Here is a 21,417-nt window from a genome sequence, read left to right on the forward strand (position 1 = left end):
GAGAGGCGGCGTACTGTGCGATGGCAGCAGCGATGACTTGCTGAAGCTCTGCCTCATTGGTAGGCATCGGCGTTTGACGTCTCGGCGGCATCTTCTAAAAGATGAGTTCACGTGGGTCAGGCCATAGTAAAGCGTACGTATATAATGATAGTAATAGTACATAACATCTCATGTTATAAACACACCAATCACATAACATCCCATGTTACAATCATATCAATCACACAACATCCCATGTTATAAATATATCAATCACACAACATCCCATGTTATAAAACATAAATAATCAATCAAAACATCACATATGATGAGAATACTGCGATTGCATTGCTATAAATCGAGACCACATGGTAAAGTGTACATGTACATAATAGTGTCATACATCATCATCGACTAAGGGCTACATCACCCCAGTCCAAAAGAATATCAAATCAGTGTCAATACATCCCATATACATGATCAACAAAAGTCAGAATCAGAATGCAGTCTCCAAAAAGTAGCTGTGTAGTCAGAGCAATCGCCGTCTTCTCACCAATGTCCACCCATGCTGTACTAAAGATGCCCTATACTGATGGCGGTGGAGGAGGGGGAAAATGGGAATAAAACAAACGTCGCAAATGGAGCCAGTCCTTCTCCATGGCTCTCTGGGAATGCAACCAGGATGCCATCTGCTGCTCTAGTGCCAAAAGGCGTGCAGCAGAGTCCGGTGGCAACGGTCGAGGGGGCTGCGAAGAAGCAGGGTGAGTCTGACCCTGACACTGGCACGGCGATGGCTGAGCTCTCTCGAGCTCCTGTATACGCCGTGTGAGTGCCTCCTGCTGGACAACAAACGACATAAGAACGTCCTCAATAGAATACCCCATATGGAAAGGATGGTAGGGGTCGGATGGCGGCATAACAGGCGGTGACGTCCAGAGAAATGGCTCACTGGCTGGATCGAAAGGTGGCACAGAGAATGGAGGAACAGGGGAAATAGCAGTAGAAAACTGTGGCACAACTGGGATAGATGTCGGCACATGTCCAAAGGGATGAGCCGAGGAACCCTCTCCAGGTCGAGCTGGAGGTGTGAACTGAGCAAACGAAAAAGAGGAATCAATGTGACGTGCATCGGTGGTATGTGGGGGAATAGGTGGGAACTCATCATCAGCGTCAATCCACCCATTCTGGGTGTGCGCATAACGGGGATCAATATGGGTCGCGAATAGTGCATGATCGGGCTCCAGGGGAACAGGATCAGGTAGGGGAGCAACAATAGGTTCAACAGGTGCATCATCGATGAAAGGGGCATCAGCCTGAGCTGCAGCAACAACATGATCGCCTTCCAGAAGTGGAGCATCAACAGGGTGATCATCAACGGGTAGATCAGCAATCACAGGGTCAACAATGGGTATACCAGCATGAATAGGGTCATGCTTAAACACAGGGTCAAGCGCGGTTACCGGCTCGGGGCCATGGCAGGCTCGGGGTCATCAAACGCCATCTCAAAATCTGCGTGGTCAGCAAACGCAGGGTCAGCAAGGTCAACTGGGTCAACCGGGTCCTCCATAGGCTGATCCAGGGGTATAAACTCTATGTCCTGATCTGGGTCGAACTCAGGGGGAAAGACAGGATCGGAATCCTCCTCAATATCGTGATCGAAAGCAAAGCTCGGGGCAGGGGCAACAGAGGATGCCCTATCAGGATCTGAACCGTGAGAAAAGTGTTGCGCATCCCGAGGGTGTGATGGTGCGGAGGCCACAGACTCGAAAGAGTCTGGGACCGGTGAGTGAGCAGGTGACTCCTCAGCGGGAGCATCTGCGAGCAACAAAAGATCACCAGCAGCTAGAAGGGCCTCGCCCTGAACATCATCCTCTAGGGACGTCGTCATCAGCGTCGGCGTCGAGGAGTATATCAAGAGTAGGGTATGAAGCAAGTGGTATCGGGGCAGGGATCTCCACGAGCGGTAGGTCCCCAGTAAAAGGGCCATCAGCGGGCTTGTCGACAGCATCGGGTAACGCAAAGGGCTGGAAGTCATCCTCGTCCATGCTAGTAACATCTGATGTGTGAATCTCATGCTCTGAAGACTCTAGGTCGTCTGATACAATGGGCCTAGGGCCTGTAGTCTCCGAATCACCAGTGCCTGATGAGTCCATGGTGTCTGTATAACACAAATATGCACAAATAATCAATCATACAATCAGGTAAACACATTAGTCACCAATTAAGCAATCAAATAGTTCTCCTAGTCCCACTAGCCTCCCAGTCTCCCAGACTGCTCTTCCTAGTCCCACTAGCCAATTCTCCCAGCCTCTCAGACTGCTCTTCCTAGTCCCACTAGCCAATTTTCCCAGCCTCTCAGACTGACTCCCTAGTCCCACTAGACAACTACCTCGGTCTCCCGACCGAGCCTCGGCCTCCCAAACCGAGCCTCCTACTCCCAGACTGAGCCTATAACTAACAAATAAAATGTGCTCAACATTTGTTTGTAAAAGCGTTTTGGATCTGGACTTAAGTGGTATGCAGTGTAAAAATGTTTTCGTGAGAGCCCTAGTGATCATAGTCTAGACTCGAGAAGGAATCCTAGTTCGCTATGATCAGAGCTCTGATACCAAGCTGTCACACCCTGGCTTTGCGGAAGCGTGGTTAATTTTGGTGTGACTTCTTAATACCATAGCTTAATCATAACAAAGCTATATGAAATAAAACCATGCAAGATCATCCATTTAAGTTTTAAAACATAAGTAACATAACATTGTTTTACGGCGTTGACTCATGCAACGGAAACTACAACCTGATAACATAAAGACATTGTTTTGAAAGACATAAACATCAACATGAAATAAACACAGTTTAAGAACTGTGACTCGTCCAGGAAAAAGTCACATCCCTTAAACTTGGATGGCCTCATAACTCATGTGCAGCGGGAAAACATAACATACCGCGCCAGATCTTTAGTTCCCCGAATGTAACGTCCGTTTTTGCGTCTAGGAGAAATGACAACCAAAGACGCTAGAAAACATAAACTTTTAAAATATACGAATCTTTCACAACTCAAAAAGGTAAATTACTTACTAGAGTAATTTAATAGACGTGAAAAATACCAACTTGTAATACATGGTAAAATTTTTACAAAAATTCGGCATGACCCGTTCGTAAAACGAACGTGCCCCCTGTTTTTAACATAATAAACTAAACAACATACTACAATCCGTTTGACATTAAACTACTCAAAGCAAGACGACAAGCTTTACAAATGTACGACTACTAACAAAGTTGGACAAAATAACAAGTTATGGACCATAAAGATGAACATAAGTTAGCGGAAGCGTTTGGGATAACATGACATGGACACGTGCTCGCTCCATTTCGCCAAGTCGCCTAAGTTGAGGATTTACCTACATTCAACAACAATACTTAAAAGTTAGTCATCACACTTGTTAATTATAATTCCTTTGTTTTAGTTCCATCCGCATATGAGCTTTCATCTTTTTTTTTTTACACATTCGACTACCCAAATACTTGGGTATGGCATAAACACTCTCAATAAGAGTTAAGTATACACATTCGACTACCCAAATACTTGGGTTTGGCATAAACACTCTCAATGAGAGTTAAGCATACACATTCGACTACCCAATACTTGGGTTTGGCATAAACACTCTCAATGAGAGTTAAGCATACACATTCGACCCGTTTAGTTGGGTCATTTGCTTTCAACATAAATTCTTCTTTCTATCCGTATAACGGATTAAACTTCTAGCATTCGTTATAGCATTCAAAACCACCCATTCGAAACGGATGGTAGCATTATTCTTATTCGATTTGTTCAACTAGAACCGGTCGACTCGCATAACTTATCATAACCTTCGTTAGCATAACCAAATCCGCAATGGATTTGCTATTTCGCATTCGTTACAACATAACTTCTAAACCCCCTTTGATATAATTCCTTACATCTAAATCAATTTTAATCCACAACGGAAAATAGTACGAATTCATATTATCATTAATATTATTCCTAAATCCACTAGTAGAGTAAACGAAGTTCATAAGAACTTACCGGAGTTGTGCGCTCCTATTGCCTTTGCTTGGCTTGATTCTCCTCTTTTCTTTGACCCTATAAGGTGCATCACATTCACGTTTAGCTTTCACATTATACATTGCTTTTACGCATTTACATCATTACTATAACGTTCATTATTCGTATTCATATTTCATGCCATCATTAGATCATTAAAACTACAATTTCTCATGTTCATTCATAACCAATTCGGCTCAAGCATTTCATCGAACACCTTATGTGCGTACAATCTTAACTAGCACCATATACAAGCATAGCAAACGCATCTCTACCAAGTAATTTTAAAATCATGGCAATACATCTCAAACACATAAATTCCTCAAATATTCAGATTATTATAACATCATTATGCATATATTAACCTTATCCATCATACTACATCAAGAATAAACACATGCATCATCATCTCTAATCATATCATCACAACTTCAAATGGGTTTTCACTCAAATCTTCATACCAAACTGAAGTCAACATGGTTTCTGGTTCTAGGGAGCAATTCAAACTCGAATTTCTCATACTTAACACAAGAAATCGAAATTGGGTTTGACCCCTTATTCAACAAATCACAATTTCAGAAAATTAAACTTACCACTTCACTAGTTAGGGTTAGATTTTCAGAAAAAGTGGCCCATGCATCGAATTTTCCTTCAAATTGTGGCTCAATTTGTTGATTCAAGTAGTTAGGGTTTTTGGGTTCCCCCTTCTTCCTCCCCTTGCTCGCACGACACACCCACTGTGTCTTTGTTTTTGTTTTGATTTTTTTCTTAATTAACCTCTTTTGTTCACTAGTTACACCTTTAGCCCTCCAACTTTGAGGGAGTATTTAACTTAAGCCTTTTTACTTAACTAGTTATCATTAAATCATAAATTCCATTAACCAAGTTAATTTCTTTGTTTATTATTTATCATTTTTGGGGTGTTACACCGAAATACATGTAAGTTGGAAAAATCAACAATAATGTTGAGCGAGTTCATGTGTAAGTGAGTAAGTAAAACCTTTGTATGTATAAAATCCTGGTATGTAGCAAATAAGGAAAAAGAGATCACCAATGGTTTGCAAGGCCATTGATATGTGTGAAGTGCAAGTAGGAAGACTCAAACCTAGCGGATTTATGCGTTGGGCACAAAGTCACCCCGAGGTCCGTTATGCTGGGCCTGGGGCTGGGCTCGCTACACCCAGATAGATCTACCGCTCATGTCCCTCGGTCCTACCCTGAGGATTAATGGCCTCAAGTTTCCGCCTACCCACTCACATGATCTATGTAGTAACCCTCCTTACGCTAACCATACCATGTAAAAAGTATTCGTAAACATAGTAACATGTATTTCACCCCCGCGGTTTAGAAAACTGAAAACAGTTAAGAGTAAAAGGGGGACATGAACTCACAGTGGTGCGTCTCTAATAAGAAGATCTCCTGATCAAACCGCTGAGCGACGACCTACACGTACTAAATCTATTAGACGGACGGTCGTGCCTTAGTTTAAGGTTTAATGTCTTTGGGAAATAGTTAGACAACTATTTCGTAATTACACTTAGTAATTATTTAGTAAATATTTTCCTTCCCAATGATGGGGGTCTTAATACATGTACGTTTCTGTATCTTCGGAATATATTATTAAGTCTCACTTAAAATATATTTTAATCCTTTCTCCAAAATATAAATATTTTTCTCAAAAATATTATATTTCATTTCACATAATTTCTCCAAAATAATATTCTTGTTAAAAATATACATTCATTAGTATTTTTCCGAGAAATGCGTAAGTTACGTTTAAAGATCGGGTGGTAATAATAATAATTACCGGTGTAACTTAAATAATTATTGTGAAGGCGTTCGTATTATTTTAGAATCGTTACTCTTTGGTAATATTATTTTTACCTTAAAAATAATATTTGTATAGTTCACAAAAATAATCATAAAAATTCACAAGTGTTGTTATGAAAATATATATACTAAATATATATTTATCAAGTTTTTATTTTGTAAAAATCCCACCTCCGACACTTAGAAATGTCGTAATAAAAATCGTGGCGAAATTTATATTTTTGAAAACAGGTTAGAAATATATTCATAACACTTGTAGTGAAAATATTTCCAAGTGTTAGGTTTTTGGAAAAATTTCGCCAGAGTTTCCCCTGTAACTGGAGGTGGCCACGCTTTCAAGCGTATCATTTTCTTTTAAAATTCAAACCAATCAATTTTCTCGTTCAACAATAACAATATCCAACCATCAAACTAGTCAAAATGTATATAAATCGCAAAAATTACATGAACTTGTGGTTTGTCCAAAAATATGTAGTAATTTCCATTACTTTTAGTGGATCTTGGTATAAATCAACTTGGTTTCTTGAAAGTCTCGTTTTTAAAGGAATTTCTTCTTTACAACTTCTTGTCGAATTTTACAAAAATAGTTCTTTGTCGAAACTTAGTGTTACACAAGTGTTTTCATACTTGTGTGTGTAAAAATCACACTTGTTCATGAAAGATCCGGTTTTAAAATATGTTTTCTTTTGACACTTGGTTCTTTGAAAATACCGTTTGTAGATCCGTAGATCTACTAGTTTAGAACACTATTTCATAAGTAAAATCGTTTTTACACAAGTTCATGCTTCGTAAGTGGTAGTGTTCATCATTTAACCCCTTTTTACACTTAAACATACTCTATGTCATGATTCATGAACATGACCAATCCGGGTTAGATGATGATCCGAGCTACCACAACATAGATCGGCACTAAATAATCACCACAAAACAAGTCTTACAAGATTTACACGACCCTTATGCTTTTAACCAACACATTTAACATTTTAGTAAACTTTTAGCATGTCTTCTTGTAAGTTCAAAGATTTTAACCGACAAAGTTCATTTTAACCACTTTAAGATAGATCAAGAGTGTGTTTGAAGTCACTTACTACTAGCTCGAGGCTAGGGAAGAAACTAGTCGAAGAATGAGTGGATAAAAGCAATGAGGTGAGGTCCTTCACGATCCGAATGCACCAAGCTCCTTTGTATGAGATCCTTGACACTTGTATGTGCTTGGAAATGCAAGATCAAAACTCGAAAATGGTTGGATGTTTGTGGGTGTGTTCGGCCGAGAGCTCCAAGGGAGAGGGAGAGAGTGTTTTGTTGAGTTTGTGTGTGTGAAATGAATGATGGACTAATCCTCATACTTATAGACAAACTCTACAAGTTTAACCATAGGATTTCATGTTCCCTTGATATTAGACATTAGGATTTAAATAATCAAATGAAGGACAAAGGTGTCCCTTGGGGACCGAATTCGGTTAGAGGGGGGGGTCTTAGTTCAATTTCAACCATTTAGTTAGGATTAAGTTAAGTTAAGTTGGAGGTTACTCGGTTACTAGCGTGTTATGCATTATAGCGGGTGTTAGGGTATTCGGGGACCCTAACTGGCTCAGAAAAAGAAAAACAATGTAAATGGCAATATTTTTAAGTTCCGGGTAAAGTCTGGTTGTTCGGTTGGATAATGATCCGTTAAAGTGCTTAACAAAGCTTTAAAGCGTCGTTAATACTATTTTTAGTGACACAACTTATTCCCGACACTTTGGAAAGTGTCTAGTAATATTTTTCTCATGTTTTGGCACTTTATTAGTTAGCTAAATGCTGAATTTTTAATTAAAGTGCTGAATTTTGTACTTAGAGTACGTTTTAGGCACATCCGGTCACTGTAACTTATACCTAGTGACGCAGTTCTAAAACCCTTATATCCCTACACTCTCTACAAGTGTAGCAAACTATCTCTGGCTCATACAGGCCTTAGAGGCAGTGTCTGCCTGATGCTGGCTATATCAGCATGTTTGATGGGTTATCCGTTCATTGTGCTACTGTGCTTTTGTGCATCAAGGTTGTCACTAGAGTTCAGTATGTAAATAATGGAGTGACAGCAAATAAAGTATGATGCAAGCATGTACATGTATCAGTATTCAAGTAGCAGTTTATCCATAATTTCAATTAAGCACAGTAATTAAGCAGTAATTAATTATTAATTAAGTCGTACGGATACCTGATTTAGTGAGGGTTGTCACAGAAACCTCTTTTATAATCTTTAAAATGACCGAAATACCCCTACGGGGCATATAATGGAATTAAACTCGTTGCGGGCATTATGGAAGGTATCCTACTGATACCACAACCTCTTTAAAGCATATTGACTTAGGAAACTTGTGTAGGACTCTTACGGTTACCCGTTACGCCTTTTGCGCGCACGGTTCGGTTTATGTAACTAGTTTACATAAACTAGCCAAAACGGGTCAAACCTTATTGTTTTGACCTCAAAATCCAGAGTGTGGTTATATTACCCATATAAAACAAGTCTTTAAACTTGTTGGGTCCAAACCACATTCCATTCCCGGTTTTCGCCTTTCACGCGACTAAACCGTATATATCCTTTGAAACTGACCGGTCTAAGCTAAGGCTAAATTGAAAGACCCGTTAGGATTCTAATAGGTTGTTTAAACCTTCGTTCCAGAATAGGAGACCAGTAAAAGAAACTTGCATTTGTTTATTAAGGATATTACTTGCTCAGGTAAATACTTTTAACTTATTTTCCGTTATACGGGCTTGGGTTATGGTATTTAAAATACCGCTTGGTCGGGCAATTGACCCCAACTCATTAGTAGTCGGGTGATTTCAATGTGACCCGTTTAAAAAAATTGGTTTTGTTGGCTTTACGCCTTTGGGAGTGTAACGCCCTGAAACGCTTTAACCTAAGATTCGCAGCGGACACTACATAACTAGAAATTTCCTTCATGATATTCTTTCTTTCATTTAAATACATTAATCTCTTTTATAATTTAATGCAAAAACTAACATACTTGACTCAATTAAGTGACTACGTATACACCCACATACAATCCGTGTCTTGACTCGATCTTCAACCGCGTACGCTTCTAGATGAAACATCCAAACATGTATAGCCTGCAGTCACCACATTCAAACACATTATTAGCAACCGGTGACATAATACAAAAATCTTAACACAAGCATAATAGCGCGTCAACATTTCATGCTTTTTCTTATACTAGCCCCTTCATCCATCCACTCGATTACTCGCATCAGATTGTGGAGTCAACCTTCACATCCTTTGTTACCCTGCCTATACTACACATTAATTCTCAAGAGAAAAGCGTTTAGTACATTAGCTTCCATTCACATGATCATGTCCTCAAATATACATAACTCATCTTATTCATTCAAGCATAATTTCATTATGTAAGTTCCCTTTCTTACCCAAACCAAATCGAATCTTTTTCTTAACCACTTCTAACCCATTCCATTAAAAACTTAACTTACTACTTGCATCAATCCATATCTTCTTACATTGCCTTCAACAATAACCACATATCATAAATACATTAACAACTAAAGAGTAAGTTCGGGGTGCACTTACCTTGCGCGTCCGTATTCTCGTTCGCTTACTTGATTGAGTCCTCTTAGCCCGTTAGCCTTCAAAGCTCCCATCCATCTTGACATGATTCCTATACACTTATGTCATTACATTCACATTCTTATTAGCATATATGCTCATACATATGAACAACCATATCAAATTCACATCTAACATACAACCCACTTGAAACATACTCCTCATCGTTAATTCATTTAAACAAGCATAAGGTATACTCAACATCATCCCTAGATAATCTTCACATGAATTATATCTATTTACCCATTACTTGCATACAATTTCACTTGTTATTGTCTTTTAGACATTTCATCAAACACTTGGTGTGCGTACTACCTCCTAAGCATAATGTACAAGTATTTCATGTTCTTCTTCCTAGTTATCACTTCCATTCATCAATACAAGTAAACATCATACAATTATATACCATACTCAATCTATATGCATGTACACATCACATACTACACATTTTCACAATCAATTTCATACCCTTTCATGAATTAGACATAAACCCACTTAGCTAGGTGTAGTAAATCATCAAAATACTCAATTTATAGCAATTTACTCAAAATCTTCACTTATGGTTCGTTCCTAAGCAAGCATACATTGTCAATTTGGCCATAACCTAAACAATTCATTCATAAATCACTACTTGTGATGTTCATCAAGATTTCTCAACTTCATTAAACATCAAAATTCAACATACCTTATGATCCCCTAACTTGGGTGATCGTTAATTCATGTTCCTTCTTGAATTTGAGCCTCGATTCATGCTTCAATTGGTTGATATATGATGAACTAGGGTTTGGCTCTCTAGAACCTTCCCTGATCACGTACAGAACACACGAAAATGTGTGTGTGTGTGTGTGTTATTTTCATTTAATATAACAACTTTCAAGTTAGCCCACTTTGGTCCCTCATGTTTCGTTTAAATCAAATAAGGCTACAACTCTCCGCTTACTACTAACGAGACCAATACTCAACTAGGTTAATTATTCCTAGCTAATCCTCATTTTTTTCAGGTTAACTTTTCTCATTAACGGTACGTTACCCATTTCTTAATAGTAACCGGGTCTAAATTACCAAACCCGTTTTTGGGGTGTTACAGGGAGCTTAATGACCATGTCCCGGATATCCTTGGCATCATTTTACGAAATGGCCATGACCCCGACACACGGGTGTAGGCGTACACCCGTAATGTGTCTATATTATTAAAGGTATAACCATTGGTTTTCCCGCCACGGCTTTATGCTTTGTGGCGTGTCTATTAACCTTAAACCCGGCACGACCCGGGCGACCGAACGCATAGTAAACATGTAATTCTTTAACAAGATTTAATTATAAATTATCCTAAGTTATAAAGAGTTTGTGCCTTGTGCATTCAAATCAATTTTATTAAACATTTTACAAAAGTGTCGGTTGAATGTATTTACCAGTGTAAACTGACGTATTTTCCCCCAAAAAGATTAATGCAGGTTCTACGCATAATAGGCTGGCCACACCTTAGCATCGTTAGAGTCTCGCAAGCTTGGGATGCCAATATCTGTTGAACAATTATTTTTCTATCTTATTTTGATCCCCTGTGGATTATATTTCGACGATTGTGATACTTGGATATTACATTCAATAGTTGAAATATATTTATCTTTATGCTTCCGCTGTGCATTTATATATTGTGTGGTTTGACTATATTGTTGCCAACTACGTCACGGTAATCCCCCATCGGGCCCACCGGTGATACACGTGGAAATCGGGGTGTGGCATTTATGTTCTATGGTATGACGATATAGCTAATTTTCCTAGAAGATATGTTCTTAGAAGATGGATGAGAGATGTTGTTTCGAATGGCTCAATTCATTGCAATATTTGGTTTGATGAAATTGGTAGGAATAGTGTTGTTGATAAAGTTTTTAGAGAAATCGTTGTAGCAAATGAATATGTGGTTAATAGGTTGGTTGGGGATTTAGATGATCTGTGTCATTACAGAGATCATATTAAAGGTTATATTGATAAAGCGGATAAGGTTATGGTTGCTGCGCCGCCTCCTAGTCGCAAAGATAGGTTTGCTGATATTGGAAATCATCAAAGATCCAGAAATCGTGCCGTGTATGTGGTGGAAAAGGACATAACAGTCGTACATGTAAAGAGAAGGTTTCTTCTAATGCTATAGGTTCTAGCAATACAATGTAAGTATGTATAAAAATTCTGATAAGAATAAAAAAGAAAAAAAATTATTGCGCTTTATGATGTATAGGTTTCAGCTCTTATTGTTATTGCGTTTTGTTATATCCTACATAATATCAGCTATTTTTGGTTAATTACGTTTTATGATAACAACAATCTATTGTTATTGCGTTTTATACATACAACATTATAATGCAAATGGAATTTTTTGATTATTGCATTTTATGATAACACGGATCAAACTAAAAAATGAACAGCAAGTGGATATCTTAAATATTGCGTTTTATAGATGATGAAAGTTTAAAACAAAGATTAAACAACCCCAAAATTAAATAAAAATTACAAGCAAGATCAGCATCTTGGATCAAAGTTTGTTTCTTCTTCAGATGAGTACCCTAAGCTTCCATTAGGGATTTCCTCATCACTTTCAAATTCCGTCCAAAGTTCAACCTGCGAGACTACTGCCTTTTGAAGCTTCTCTGCAAATTTGCTTGCAGAGTTGTTGATGATTGGTATTTCAAATAAGTGCTTCAAAAAGGTTATATCCTCACTGGAAGATATGTCCTTTGGGTCGTATATCTCCACATCACCATCGTCCCAAGTCACTGAAATTTTGAAAGTTTCCTCAATGAACTCCCAAGACGTAACTTTGGTTTCTTGAACTGCAGTTTGATTTAGATTTCCATATCTTTTGTGTAAAATTCTGAATAGTGTTGCTGTCTGATTTGTGTAACAAGCAGGTGGTATATTCCTATTTCATTCATCCTTCTCAACACATTCTCATTGCAGTTTTGAAGAACAGACGCAATGGAATGCTATTTTATTTTTTTTGCCATCAAGAAATTGAAGAACTGTAACAGCCCAGCGTAACCGCACCATGATATTGTCCGCTTTGGCAGCCAGCACGCTCTCAGCGTCCGCCCCTCATGGCTTTAAACCGCGTCATGATGGTGAAGGTATCAAGCCCCTTATAAGGAAGCCTTCGTTCCCCTTCACAACCGATGTGGGATATCGCAATCCACCCCCCTTAAGGGATCCAGCGTCCTCGCGGGACCTGGCACCACCGGTCCGGCCCTGGCTCTGATACCATCTGTAACAGCCCAGCGTAACCGCACCATGATATTGTCCGCTTTGGCAGCCAGCACGCTCTCAGCGTCCGCCCCTCACGGCTTTAAAACGCGTCATGATGGTGAAGGTATCAAGCCCCTTATAAGGAAGCCTTCGTTCCCCTTCACAACCGATGTGGGATATCACAAGAACGATATGTTCTCTTTGAACCCACCAAGCTGAGAGTTGTTGATTAGCCATTTAGGGTTTTTTGTGTGTGTTTGTGGTTGGGTATTTTGGTGTATGAGGAATGTGAATATAATTTAGGGTTTTTGTTCTTATATAATAGATTGGTAGAGGGATTGGTATCAAGTGTCATAATAATAAAAATGATTATATTTTGTTTTTTCTTTGAATTGATTGTTCAATCATACAGTATTTTATCAGGAATCCAAAAGGCTTTTTAAGGCATTTTAAGGCTTTTTCTCTTATCAGTTTCTTTTGTCATTAAGCTATCAGTTTTTTTTGTCTTATCATTTCCCCATTTATTATTATTTTATTTTATAACATTGCGTTTTAGAAAGAGTATAAAATAGTAGTTTTTTTATTGTCATTTTTTTTGCGTTATAAAAACAACAAAAAACATTTATTGCATTATAAAGATGTATTGCGTTATATGTTTTGGACATGAATAATTAGGAAACAGTTTGTATTGCGTTTTAGATTAAATAACTTAACTTAAACAACAAATAAAGAGATAATGTTGACTTATAGCATATTATTAAAATGTTGCGTTTTATAATATGACAAAAAGAAAAAAAAAGTGTATAAAATAAAATATTGCCTTTTAGCATAATAGCATTTCAATATATATGTACCCTTTCTTTTAAACATATTATTTAAATTTTTTATTGATAAATTGTACAAAATTTTAAAATATCAATCGAATCTTGAAGCATTGCGTTATATGACAATACATGAAAAATAAAGACATTGCATTGCGTTTTAAAATAACAAACAATAAGTAGCATTTGTAACTCTAATTATATGTTTTAAACAAAATATCACTGCCTATATTAGTTCCCTCCAATGACAGTGGATGTAACAATCTCCGAAACATAAGCACTGTTCTGCCTAACAACTGTTGCTGACAAAGACTGTTAAACACAACAACTGGTGAAGACTATCCACTGTTTGTAAACCAAAGTGCTGATGAAGACAAGCCCTGTTGAAGACAAGCACTGATATAACCAAAGACCTGATCAACCCAAGGTGAACCACTGCTCATCTATAATAGTGGTTCAGTATCAACAGCAGATTCAACATCAGTAGTTTGTACCAACAAAATATTGCGTTAAATGATAAATTAGAATAAAAGACAAAATATTGCGTTTTATAATAAGTAGCTTTCTAAATCAAAGTAAACCAGCAAGAGCAAGCCTCTCTTTAATCCTATCTAAACCAGTGTCATAAGAATGTTTTTTTTTTTAAGTTTTGCACTGAGGTTGCGAAACTTCTTTGAATCTTCAATAACAAAATCTTTGCGTTCGTTGATATCATGCAATAATATCTTTGTGATAAACTTTCTTCTTAAATCTTCAAGTTGTGCTTTCTGTTTGCTCACATGTGTTTTACCCTTGTCGATAATTGCAGGTTCTTCATATTCCTCATGAAACCCACAATCCCATTTTTCGACTTCTTCTCCGTTATAACATTCCATATGACGCATACAAAATATACCACAGTCACTGTCGTTATCTTTTGTCCTCCGTTTCATCTCCATTCTAACAGGTTTTATGCCCTTTATATCATCTGCATTTTTATGACCAACAGATTTGAGGTAACCTGCTAAAGCATTCCTCTACAGAAAAAAAAAACAAAAAGATTAGGTGGTGTATATTGTGTTTTAAAAGCATAAGTCGGAAAACTTACTATCTTTAAAGGCACATCACCATATTGTTGTTTATTTGTGACCGTTTTCGCACTGTTGTCAATAATGAATATTTGTTTATATTCAAGATTGAATGAGATCACATAGAAATGCTCTATATGGAGAATCGGGAAAAGGATAATTTTAAAATCATTTATGCTTTTTAACTTTGCACCTTGAAGAATTTTTTGTATGTTTTCTGTGAACTCTTCTATCATTTTTTCTTTCTTTTCATTCAATGATAAAGTCTGCATAACAATAAACAAATTAAATTATTAATTGCGTTTTATGAAGGTACTAAAACATACAGTTGCGTTTTATAAAACATCATTCAAACAAATTACACATTGCGTTTTATGAAAGAAATAAAATGACAATTGCGTTTTATATAACTTTATTCAATCAAACTTCAAAAAAACTTCATTAAACATATATTATTTGTATAAAACAGACAAATTGCGTTTTATAGATCTTACCAGCATTCGAATAGTACAGCAAAATCTTGGAGTTTTGTTGTCTTTTGATCTTCTTTTTTTCTTCTTCGTTCAAAATATATGCCCAACAATTGATTACTTCTCCTGTTATTTCCAATCCTGGCCTCATTATTTCTGCAGCATATCTCGACAGAAATACATGATCTTTAATTTCAAAGAGAGTGTCCCTGCAAAAAAAAAATAATAATTAAATTATAATATTTTGATTTTTGTTTTGTGTTAGTGTATATAAATGATTTTGTACGTTATTTCTCCTTCTGTATGGTAAGCATATCCCGATATGTTGTTTTCGTGTGTCGTTCTTGCTTCGTTCATTGCTATTTGTCTTTGATAGTATGGTGAACATAATACTTCTGCTACATTTTTTGGTCGATCTGGTCGTACTATCTTTGTGATTATTTGTTCTGTTTTGTTGATATCACTTGCTGGTTGTTCTTCCTGAACAGGTTTTGCAGGTGTTTTATACGGATCTTCTTGTGGGTTGAGGAATGATGTGTTTTGAATCAGATCACTGATTTCTTTTTCAGTATTCTGTTCTTCAGTTCTAGCTAACATTGTTTGTATCCCGGTAATTTGAATAGAAGTTTCAACTTCTTTTTCGCTTTTTTTATTTTCAACTTCCGTTTGATTTTCAGATTGTGTAGCGTGGCGAGTAGTATCATCTTTCACTTTATTTTCATCCACATTTGAAGACAACTGAGAAATTTTCAAATCAAAGGATGGTACCTCATCATTTTGAATTTTTTTTATTTGATTTTTTTTCTGCTTCATCTGTCTTTTCGATTATCTCCAACATTAATGATGGAGTTTCTTTGCTAAAAGATGATTGTACCAATAAAGGGTTTTCAATGTGTGTTTGCAGACTTGATGTAGGTTCTTTCTCAATGATTTTTTCTGGATCTGACGATTGGACTACAACTGTGTTATCTTCATTGCATTTTGTAGCATCACCATTGCGTTTTACAGTCAATGGAGATGAAATGAGTTGATTTTCTGTGTCTTCATTTTGGCTCAAATTTAGAAATCTTGATGGTATTTCGATCAGAGTTGAATCAATACTAACTTTCTTGCGCTTTTTAGCTTGATCGTTGAATTTTTCAATCAATGAAGCCCATTCGTTTACTTTGTTATGAACAATTTCACTATTTGGATATTCTTCAATGATCTCATCTATGCGTGATTGGATGCTTTCGAAAACTTCTTCAAATCCTTTAAAATGATAATCTAAGGCAGTCACAACATATTCTTCATTGGATTTTTTACCTTCAATGTTCTTCATATTTTCATCGCCAATTTTTATTGAATGAATGTCAGAAAGACCTTCACTTTGATTTTGTGATGGCATGAAATTACGCAATCGGCATTGACTGTCTACCCACAATTTATCTTTATTTCCTTTTGATGGTTTTATGAAGAATTGCCCCCATGATCCTCCACTTTCTGTTTGTGTTTTTTCAGTTTCATTGGTTTTAAGTTGGTTGTTTTGAGCATCCTCTTGTTCAATCCAGTCTATTGCAGCTTTAAGTAAGATGTTTCCATCTTTTATCTCTTCTGAGTTGATTTGGATGTCTGGTTATTCTTCAACATCGTCTTTGTCTTTTTCTTCAGATTCATCTTGACAAATTTCTTCATTTTCATTGTCGGGTTCAGATGGATAAACATAAAATCCATCCTCCTCCTCATCTTTCTTTTTTTGTTTATTCTTTCTGACATTTTTCTCTTTTTTCTTTTTATCCTTTACAAGATCTTTCCCCTCATTTAGCACAACAATTTCCAATTCATCTTCAAATTCTTGTAATGTTGTAGAGTCAATTTTATCTAGAGAAAACTCTTCAGTGTGTTCAGCATCTTCAAATCCTTTTTTTTTTTGTAAGCATATAGAATCTGTATGAATCATTGCGTTTTAAAACAATACTCAATACTAATTTTGTTGCGTTTTATAATATAAATCATTGTAAACAACTTACACAACTATTTTTTTGTAACTTTATATATATTGCGTTTTAATCAAAGCATATTTTGAACAAAGCATATAAACATGTCATTGCGTTTTAAACAAACCAACAAATAATATAAACAAGTCATTGCGTTTTGTAACTTTATATACATTGTGTTTTAATCAAACATATTTTAAACAAAGAATATAAACAAGCAGCCTAAACAAGCATTCAACATAATATGTAGCAATAATGCAAGATCAGATTTCATACCGCTAACAATCCAATAGTTCCATTGAAGAGCTTGTCATTTGTTAAAATATGGGCCAATTTTATAATCCAAATAAACCTCGTTTCTAATATTTTTTGATCTGTTTTTTCAGGTTTGGGCCTGTGTAGCCCAGTCCTTTTATTTAGTCCTGTTCCTTTTTCCTGGCTAGTGAAGAAGGGCGCTGCCCTAGGTCGATGATTTCGCTCTCTGTACGCGTTTTCCAGATTTGGTGCTCATCAGCCTTGTCTGCTCGTTCTTTGCCAGCTGTGATTGATCTGCTGTGATTGATCCCTTCCTTTTTCCTCCTCTTCTTGTGGGTTATATAAAGCGAGGTTCTTCCTCTATGTCAGACACACAAAAAAAGGAAAAGAGAACAAGCATTCAAGTAATCTCTTTTCATATTGTTTCTTTATAATCGAACCTGGTTCATCTTTTCTTTGTAATCGAACCTGACTGGTTCATCTTGTTTCTTCTTTTTGTAATTTGTTCCTTGAACATTTATCAATTCTATATACCATTCTGACATGGTATCAGAGCTATAGGCTCGTTAGGGTTCGTCTGATTTCGCCGCTGTTAGTGTTTGCTGTGGACTCTTGATATTGGTCTGAAACACGATTCTCTGGTGTACAACTGGCTGGTGCTTAATTATTCATCTATCATTCGTATCTACTGTGACACATCTGCTGACTGGTTCGTGGCTTATGATTTATCACTTGTGAGTTGGTTTGTAACCCTAAGTGAAGGCTACATACACTCACACTGGGAAGGAATACTCTAACTTGGGCGCCCCGCGGTGAGTTCGTTCCTTTCTTTCTTTATTTCGCTCTCACGGTTATTATTTTGCTAAGCACTTTGTGACTGGGTTAGGGGTACCAGGTTGGTTTGGTACAGGGAAAGCCACACTTTGATTTTTATCTGTTTGTTTTTTGTGTGCATCTTCTATCTTTCTCTTCTTAGTTAGATTGTCTAGTATGACTGATATCGAAAGTACTTCTACAACCTTAATCAGTAAGCTTGACGTTAGTGATCCGTTGTTTTTACATCCAAGTGATTCTAGTTGTCTTACTATTGTGAGTATTAAATTAAAAGGATGTGAGAATTACACGGTTTAGGCAAATGCTTTTCAGTTAGCTTTACAAGCAAAAAATAAAATTGGTTTTATAAATGGCTCATGCAAAAGATCCACCGAAAATGAAACATTAGCTTCTCAATGGGATAGGTGTAATTCGGTTGTTCTTACCTGGATACTTAATTCTGTAAGTGAAGAATTATATGTTGGTCAAGTTTACTCTAAACTTGCGTCTGAAGTATGGAACGATTTAAAGGAAACCTATGATAAAGTTGATGGGTCGGTTGTGTTTAGTTTATATCAAAAAATCAATTCTATGACTCAAAATGGTAGTTCTGTGTCTGATTACTATCATAGACTGAATACAATGTGGAGACAGTTTGATGCTATGGTGCAACTACCATCGTGTACTTGTAATGCCTCTAAGGAATTTAATGATTTTAATCAACTGATAAAATTAATGCAATTTTTAATGGGTCTTGATGAAATTTATCAACCTGTCAGAACTAGTCTTTTAACTCGTGATCCTCTTCCTTCGATTAAAACTGCTTTTTCAATAGTCTCCAGAGAGGAATCACACAGAGGTGGAAACACCCCTGCAAAAGGTCAAAATGTAGGTTTTGTGTCTAAATTCAATCAAACCCATGAAAGTAAAAAGAAATTTAACAAGGGGCCTAATCCAAATCTTAAATGCACTAACTGTAACAAACTGGGCCACACTGTTGATAGGTGTTATGAACTTGTTGGGTACCCTCAAGGGTATAAGTCTAAATTTGGGCAAGGGAATAGTCAGGGGAATAGAGTCAATAACTCTATGACAAATAAACCTGTTACTGATGTGCCTTCAAGCTCTTCTACTTCCCCTACCCCTTCTCTTACATCTGATCAGATCACTCAGCTTTTGGGATTGTTGAAAGCAAAAAATAATGAAGGATCTCAAAATGCAAACTTTGGAGGTAACTCTATTGGTCTTTTTTCTTCAAATATTTTCTGCAAACCTATTTTTGGGTTTGCTAGTGGTCCTTCCGGTATATCCTCCGGTTGGATTGTTGATTCTGGAGCAAACCAACATATGGTGATGTCTGATAAAGGGTTAATAAATCTAGTTGATGTATCTAACTTGAATATCTCTGTTAAACACCCAAATGGAACAAATGCTAAAGTAACTAAGATTGGATGTTTAAAATTAACTGAAGGAATCATTTTATCAGATGTTTTTGTTGTCCCAGAATACTATGTTAACCTGATGTCTGTATACAGACTTGCTAGTGAAAATAAGTTGTATGTTTCCTTTGATGAACATAATTGCTATCTTCAGGATTTGCACACAAAGAAAGTCCTGGTGACTGGTAGTCAAATTGATGGATTGTATTTCTGTGGTGATGACTCTAAATTTGCTAAGGTGTGTTTTAATAGTCATGATGTTATTAACTTGTGGCATTCTAGGCTAGGACATCCTTCTAGCCAAGTGTTAAATGTTCTAAAAGACAAGTTAAATATAAAAGCTCTAGGCGAGATTTTTCCATGTGATGTTTGCCACAAGGCCAAACAACATAGAGAACCCTTTCCCATAAGTGATCATAAGTCATCTTATATAGGAGAGTTAGTTCACTTAGATGTGTGGGGGCCATATAAAGTGCAAAGTTATGAAGGATATAGGTATTTCCTGACGGTTGTGGATGATTTTTCGAGGTGTGTGTGGATTTTCCTACTAAAACACAAAAATGAGGTTTTTTACAACATTGAAAGTTTTTTTAACCTGGTAAAAACCCAATTTGAAAAAACTGTGAAAATTTTTAGAAGTGATAATGGATCTGAATTTGTTAACAATCGTATGAATAGTTTTATGAGGGACAATGGCATTATCCATCAAACCACATGTGCATATAGTCCACAACAGAACGGAATTGCTGAAAGAAAACATAGGCATTTGTTGAACATTGCTAGGACTCTTTTATTTCAGGGGGGTGTCCCTATTAAATTCTGGTCTGATTGTGTGCTTACCGCTGCTTATTTAATCAACAGGACTCCCTCTTCCATTCTTGATGGCAAATCTCCCTATGAGCTTATGTCTGGTTTTCAACCCTCACTTTATCACCTTAGGACATTTGGTTGTCTGTGTTTTAGCACTGTCTTAAATAATCTTGACAAATTTGGGAATCATGCTGAGAAGTGTATTTTCTTAGGATATTCTCCTTTCAAAAAAGGATATAAATTGTGGAGCATAGAAAAAAAGCAAATATTTTTTTCCAGAGATGTAAAATTCTATGAAACTTTTTTTCCTTTCAAAGATAATAAACTATTTAATGAAAACTCTTCAATAAATGATCCTTTTCTAAACTCTTTAAACTTTTTTGATGATGTTGAGACAAGTCAGACAAATGTGCCTAATGGTGAAATACCCGATGATGAGGTGAGGGATCCTAGTGAGGTAGTTGGCACTGTTCAGCAACCTAGTGCCCAGTCTCAAACCCCTGATGGCATGGCTGTATCACAGCAACCTCACGGGGTAGACGAAAGTACGAGTGGGGCAGACAGTGCTCAAACTACCAATGACAATATAAACTCACCTGAGGGAAATAATGATCCTAGTATTCCTGTTAGAAGGTCTACTAGGAACTCATCTCTACCAAGGAAATTAGATGATTTTATTATAGAGGGAAAAGTTAAGTATGGAATGGAAAAAGTTATCAACTACTCAAAACTATCACTTGAAAATAAGTGTTTTGCTTCTAATCTAAATAAATCAATTGAACCAAAAAGTTTTTATGAAGCCAAAGATGACTCCAACTGGTTGAATGCCATGAATGAAGAGATGGAGGCCTTAAATAGAAACGACACATGGACCCTTGTTGACCTTCCAAAGGGTAGAAAGCCAATAGGTTGTAAATGGGTTTACAAAATTAAATATAAATCCACAGGAGAGATTGAAAGGTTTAAAGCTAGACTAGTTGCAAAAGGCTATAGTCAAAGGGAAGGGATTGACTTTGATGAAAC

The 21,417-nt window shown here is 36.7% G+C and overlaps 2 long non-coding RNA genes across 2 annotated transcripts; both read right to left on the minus strand.

Moving 5' to 3' along the window:
• Positions 1-3,078: 3,078 nt before the first annotated feature.
• On the minus strand, positions 3,079-4,689 carry LOC110917768. Its single transcript, XR_002580845.2, has 3 exons — positions 4,651-4,689; positions 4,040-4,096; positions 3,079-3,374 (listed from the first exon to the last, which is right to left on the minus strand). It is a non-coding gene; the product is annotated as an uncharacterized LOC110917768 (long non-coding RNA).
• Positions 4,690-8,807: 4,118 nt separating this feature from the next.
• LOC110917622 lies at positions 8,808-10,305 on the minus strand. The gene is made up of 3 exons (XR_002580706.2): positions 10,195-10,305; positions 9,474-9,561; positions 8,808-9,001 (listed from the first exon to the last, which is right to left on the minus strand). It is a non-coding gene; the product is annotated as an uncharacterized LOC110917622 (long non-coding RNA).
• Positions 10,306-21,417: the final 11,112 nt, after the last annotated feature.

The sequence above is a fragment of the Helianthus annuus genome, chromosome 16 (genome assembly GCF_002127325.2).
Source record: "Helianthus annuus cultivar XRQ/B chromosome 16, HanXRQr2.0-SUNRISE, whole genome shotgun sequence".
NCBI classification, from domain to species: domain Eukaryota; kingdom Viridiplantae; phylum Streptophyta; class Magnoliopsida; order Asterales; family Asteraceae; genus Helianthus; species Helianthus annuus.